General features: G+C 43.4%; 1 protein-coding gene across 1 annotated transcript in view; it reads left to right on the forward strand.

Moving 5' to 3' along the window:
• The window catches only part of LOC146642787 (NACHT, LRR and PYD domains-containing protein 3-like), a 204,838-nt gene that overhangs the window by 67,294 nt on the left and 131,035 nt on the right, over window positions 1-6,509 (forward strand). The window lies entirely within an intron of this gene.

Below are 6,509 nucleotides of genomic sequence, written 5' to 3' on the forward strand. Positions count from 1 at the left end.
TGTTTATATATACATAATATTGTTGAAAAAATAAAGAAAGTTAAAAATCAAAATAAGTTTATTGTCATGGTGGCTGATGTGATTGCAATATGAACCCGGAAGCAGACAAGGGAGAGATGGAACTGAATCTTAACAAAAAAACAAACCATTTATTAGGTTGAAAAACACGAACACAAAACAAGGCCCAGCAAACAGGAGCGGAAACTAAAACTAAAACCTATCCTGGGAATAACTCGGTATGACTATGACAACTATGACAAGAAAAACATGAACATGAATCCGAGGAGGTGCATGCGAGAAACTCTGATGAAAAAACATGAACATGAACATGGACCTAAACAGAATCAGGAGATAACCTGAAACCCGGAATAACGTGAACGGAGGAAAACGCACCAACACTGCCCAGAGGAAGACAGCGGACTTAAATACACAGAAGAGAATGGAGGGAAGTGGAAACACAGCTGACACAAATGAACCTGACACCACAGGGGAAGCAACATGAAACACACTGAACATGGAAACACAACCCTTTCATAATAAAAGACGAAACAAGGAGAGACGTGGACGTGTGATGGGCTGAGTTGCCAAATGGCTGGTAGGCTTTTAGCTAGGCTTTAGCTTCAGCCAAGTGGAAGCTAAATTGGCTAGTCATTCATATGTAAATTAGGTTGTTACCTGAGAATTCTGGAGGGGAGTGGGGGTGTGTGAATGATTGCTGATTTCTAACTGCCAACTGCCTCTTTGTTTGTCTGGGGGGGAGCTGCTAAAAGCGGTGAACTTCCTTTTGTGTTCGTCTTGATGCATTCTCAATCATCCAGGAAAATAAATCTCCAAAAGTCACCAACTTGGAGTGGTTAGTTTCCTGAGCCACAAGGAAACTTGTGTTTCAGTTTGCCATCTTAGGGAGAAATCAACACACATGGGTGTATGTCCTTTGTTGCTGAGATTTATTGATAAAAACAGTACAAAAAACCAACCATTTGTACACATATTTACAAATAATAATAAAAAGTGAGTGAGTACATTTCAACATTTTCAGCAATCACTCACAATCCTGGCACTGCCATGGTATCTGTAGTCTGCATTTACCACATGTGTATCTGTAGCAGTGAACACATCGCACAGTGGCATGATTGTTCTTGCATTTGTGTTTGACCTGACACATGGCTCTTTTTCCAGGACTAGGTGTGGAGGGTTGTTTCCGAAGCAACTGTTCTTTTCTTGCCTTCTTCCCAGCTACATGAGAGTGAGCCAGCTCTCTTGCAAGCTCCACCAGGAAGTCCACCCGTCTTTCCTGCGTCCCGGTGCATGCTTGATACAGCACATGTGCATTCAGTGCTGCCATGTCAATCATAATTATCAAAGACCAGTGGTCTGATTGATACCACAATGGACCTCTGATCAATGGTCCACTGTTCTCCCCGTGTTTGCGTGGGTTCCCTCCGGGTACTCCGGCTTCCTCCCACCGCCCAAAGACATGAAGCTTGTGGGGATAGGTTATTTGGATAATCCAAATTGTCACTAGGTGTGAATGTGCGAATGAATGTGGGGGGCGGTCAGCCTGTACTCGTGTCCCGTCTACAAGAAGCCTTGATGCACCGACCTGAACTTCATCTTCTCCCTGCAGCTGAGGAGCGTGCAGCCGCCCGAGCACTGGACGCTGCGAGGCGCCGCGCTGCTCTGCGACTGCAAGTGATCCAAACGTTGTTGTTCCACAGACACGGACAGACACTCACCGTGGGGCTCTGCCGTGTCTCACTCAGACCTCCCCACAGGTTTCACTTTTTTATTCTGATGTTCTGATATTTTCCATTTTTCTTCAGCACCAAACATGTTTGTAGGTTTTTAGTCTGTTAAATTTATGAAAATCAAAATGTTTCCACCTCTTCTCTCTGCAAGTCTCTAATAATAATAATAATAATAGTAACATTAATGATTTTGTATGGGACCTCACACAGTAAAGCTGATGTGAGGATCATCACAGTTTTGGTGGTTGTATGAATTTAGAATGCATAAACTAATAATTTGTTTTAATTAAAAAACTTTCCCTCTGTCATTTCCTGAGTGTTTCAAAATAAAAGTCCTCTCTTTCATGTTTTGAATGTGAGGCTGTTCCTGTGATGCCTTCAAATCTGTTTCAGTCTGCAGTTTTTTACAGTTCAGACCCAAAGTGACTCAAACATTTACTTAAAAGAGGTTTTTGTTCGTCTGGGTTTTCCTGCTCAGCAGCTCTAAACAGGCAAAAGCAGAAACACACAAACAGAAAGAAACAGGAAAATATGTGTTTCTGTGAACAATGCAGCAGCAAAATGAAAGACCAGGACTTATTTTTAATGATTGACCAGTGTTGGGTAAGTTACTTTAAATTAGTAACTTAGTTACATTACTAGTTACTTCTATCAAAAGTAACTCAGTTACTTCAAGTCACTCGTTACTTTCAAAGTAACTAGTTACTAGGGAAAGTAACTTTGGTTTTACTCAGAATTCTCTTGTTAATGTGTTGCTTCCATAACTTTGCCAGTCTTCTAGCTTGCTTACCTGCCACAAATGCTCACTGTCTTGATGGTGTATATGCATCAATCTATCAATAGTTTGTTGTAAGATTCAGATAATTATTTTTTAAAAGCGAGACATTTTAAACGAGAATAAGAAAGAAAAGTATTTCTTTGTGCCCCCCTCTCCCTGTTAATGCCCTACCTGGCCCCCCTGGCAAAACTTTGCTAGACCCGCCCCTGCACAGTTACCAGCTGTCAGCTACCTAAAAAAGGATCCTGGTGTTATTTGTCTCTCAGAAACAGTTCATAACTTCCCTTCAACTCATTCATGTCACCTAAAAGGTAAACCTGTTTCTCCATCACAGCTCTGATGATTCAGTAAGGACATCTCCTGGTTTCATCTTCATGTTTCCCTCTCACCAGATAACCAAACCGACATCATGACCAGCAGCTTTTTTGCAGCTGTGGCTCCAGCAAACATCAGCTGATACTAGAAATTAATATGAAATAAATTCTAACAACAGCTGATCAAGCTTAAACGTGCTGCTGTTGTTTAACGTGAACTCCGCTGGTTTCCTCTTTCTGATGCAAAGTGGGCGATAAACAAACAAGAGAGACAATCAGCTGATCATTGATCAGTTTTCATGATTGAAGTAGAAACAGGAGAGGGAGGGGGAGAGAATGAGAGAAGAAGAGGCAGCTGTGCAGCAAAGACACAGATTAACTCCAGCTTTGTGCCTTTTTCATTGTAGCTGAATTACGGGACTAACTGTTCCTTTTCACCTCAATAAGAAATGCGTAATATTTTCTCTGAATACCAGATGAGACGGTTGGCAATTCTAATAACTTATGAATAAAATAAAGTTCAACATCATTAACTTCATAGCACCCACCCAGCTGTATAGAAACTCTGTCATGCTAGCTAGCACGCAGTACGGAAAAAGTCAGAATAACAAAAATAAACTCCACCTAAACTTGGTTCCTATCTGACCCAGAGAGACTGCAGGTCATAACTTCTTACCTGAAGTTCAGTTCACACTTGGACCGGCGGCCGCCTCGGGTCTCTTTTCCTTCTGCATCCCCCTTTCCCTCATCCACCTGTTGGCCTCCACCACTTGCTAATGTTACTGAATCTGTGGAAGCTCCGCGATAGCCACCACACGAAGTAACGAGTAACGAGCCTATCTAAATCCCAGTAATGACTAACGCGTTCCTGATTTTAGCATAATAACTAGTTACCGTGCTCGTTACCACAATAATAAGGTAGTTACTGTAACGCGTTACTTAATAACGCGTTAGTCCCAACACTGTGATTGACAAAAACATTAAATGATCATTATTTTCACATCAATGTTCCATCGGTCCTTCTTTTACAATAAGTTTAGAAATGAAAAATACTAATAACACACCAGGAAAAAGCCAACAGCACGAGTCCTGAAAGGCTTAAAGAGAAAATAAACGCACAAAGAATGAAACAAAAAGGCACAAAACCTCAAAACAAGAGTGAATTAAATCTGAGCGACACACAAAGATGCTAAAAGCCCCAAACATGAACCTGTGAGGTCATTAATACCTGTGTGTGTGCATGTTTACATGTCTTTGTGGGGACCAAAATGCCCGTCCCCACAAGTTTGAAGACATTTGTGAGACTCAGAATGTGGTTTTAGTGTCAGGGACAGTCAGGTCAGGGTTAGGCATTCAGTCTTAATGGTTAGAGTAAAAGGCTGAGGAGAGCATGATGTCAAATAGATGTCCCCACAAGGATATGAAAACACAACCGTGTGTGTGTGTTACTGTGAATTTGTGAGACAAGTGAAGATTTCAGAATCAGTGAGAAATGTTTCACTTCCTGTTGGTGAAGAAGAGCAGACTCCTCTTCAGCCACAGAAATGAAGAAGCTTTTATTTTGTCAGCCTGACAAACACGAGCTCAGCCACGAGCAGAGGCGACCCTGCAGAGGTGAAGGTCACAGTCAGAATCAGCGCCAGAGAACCGCACAAGGACGGCCTCATTGGTCACGGCTGAGTTCATTATGTGATGGTAACAAGCTGATTATTACAGAACAGGAAACACACGTCTGCTCATCAAACACCAGCTGCTGCTGCTTTTATCAGTCTGACAACAAAACCTCACAAGAAACAAGTTTTTGTGAGTTTGCAGCGTTCCTCTAAACTGAAAACTAAAACAGACTGAAAATGGGAACACGCACCCACACTCGAGAGTCAGGCAGCTTAAATGTGTTTGTCTTCATCTGTAGTTACGTTTCATTGGCTGGAAATGTGCTAACTGGAATCATTCATGAGTCCAGATGAACAAAAACAAGTGTTTACTGCTCCACGCTGCACGAATCTGAATCAAAATCACTCAGACGCGCCCACGTAGGCATTCCACTAAAACCATGTGACCACCTTCACCTTTAAACCTGTCGTGAATATAAATTTAGACTCTTCACTTTATTTTGAAAGAACAGATTTGCAGGAAGTGCGGCTGCTGCAGAAACTCTTCACTTTTCACTGGCTTTAATCTTGAAGGTTTCTCCAGATGTGGAACTTTCATGCTAAACATTCAACATCTGACGACCGTCTCCGTGTAAAACACTGACAAACTCAAACTTTATACGGTAACTGACAGATTTATTCCTCCATTTTCAGGCATTTCACAATGAACTTGGATTAGTTTGATGATTTTATTCACGTTGGTGAATAAAACCAGCCAAGAGGCTGATTCCTGCAGAGGAGGAGGCAGAGTGGAGGAATCTGCAGGTTCTGTCTCTAACACACAACCAGAGCTTCAATCATAACGAGCACATAATAAAACCATGATCCCCCCTGATCGACTCTTTTAGCCTGTTTCCTCTGGATCGAACAGGATCTAACAAACCCCAGCTTCTGCTGGGACACTGGTCAGCATGGGAGGAAAAAGATGGCTGCCGTGTTGCCGTTTCCTGTCTTACACCAGGGTTATATTTCCTGTATCTGTGGGTCTGAGTTTTTAATCAGAGGATGAACTTAAAGCTTTCAGTCTGCTCTACAACCCACCACCTATCCACACGTCTGCTAAGTGGACTGGAAATCAGTAAAACTTCTACCAGACTTTAGTAAATATTGCATTAAGATGAGCAGACAGATTTTAATCTCAGCATCGTGCACACAGATTTTTCAGGACACTGGAAGAGTTCCTGCCGTGGATTTAGATGTTAGTGTTGTGTGGATGATCCCATTCTGTGATCTTTGTGTTACTAACACTGATGACACCACCGTTATTGGACTCATCTCGGACGGGGATGAGTCTGCCTACAGGAGGGAGGTTGAACGTCTGGTGTCCTGGTGCAGCCACAACAACCTGGTGCTGAATGCCCAGAAGACAGTGGAGATTATTGTGGACTTCAGGACGCACACAGCTCCACTCCCCCCCATCATCCTGACTGACACCCCCATCACCTCTGTGGACTCATTCCGCTTCCTGGGTACCACCATCACCCAGGACCTGAAGTGGGAGCCCACCATCACCTCCGTCATTAAGAAAGCCCAGCAGAGGATGTACTTCCTGAGGCAGCTGAAGAAATTCAACCTGCCAACACGGACGATGATGCAATTCTACACTGCAATCATCGAGTCCATCCTCACCTCCTCCATCACTGTGTGGTACGCTGGAGCCACTGTCAGGGACAAACAGAGACTGCAGCGTGTTGTGCGCTCTGCTGACAAGGTGATTGGCTGCAGACTCCCATCTCTGCAGGACCTGTACACCTCCAGGACACTGGGGCGTGCAGCTCGGATCTCAGCTGACCCTTCTCACCCTGGACACAGTCTGTTTGACCTGCTCCCCTCAGGCAGGAGGCTCCGGTCCATTCGCACCAGAACCTCTCGCCATAAGAACAGTTTCTTCCCCTCTGCTGTCGGACACATGAACAATAACCGTATGACTGTTCCCACCACTAACACATGACCCTATGCTGTGTTCACTGCATCATTCCATGTTTGGCACTGATCACCACCTGTACTCATGTATATA

This window comes from Rhamphochromis longiceps, linkage group LG23, assembly GCF_057381845.1.
Source record: "Rhamphochromis longiceps isolate RC_006_pf linkage group LG23, R_longiceps_female_GT1.1, whole genome shotgun sequence".
In the NCBI taxonomy this organism is placed as follows: domain Eukaryota; kingdom Metazoa; phylum Chordata; class Actinopteri; order Cichliformes; family Cichlidae; genus Rhamphochromis; species Rhamphochromis longiceps.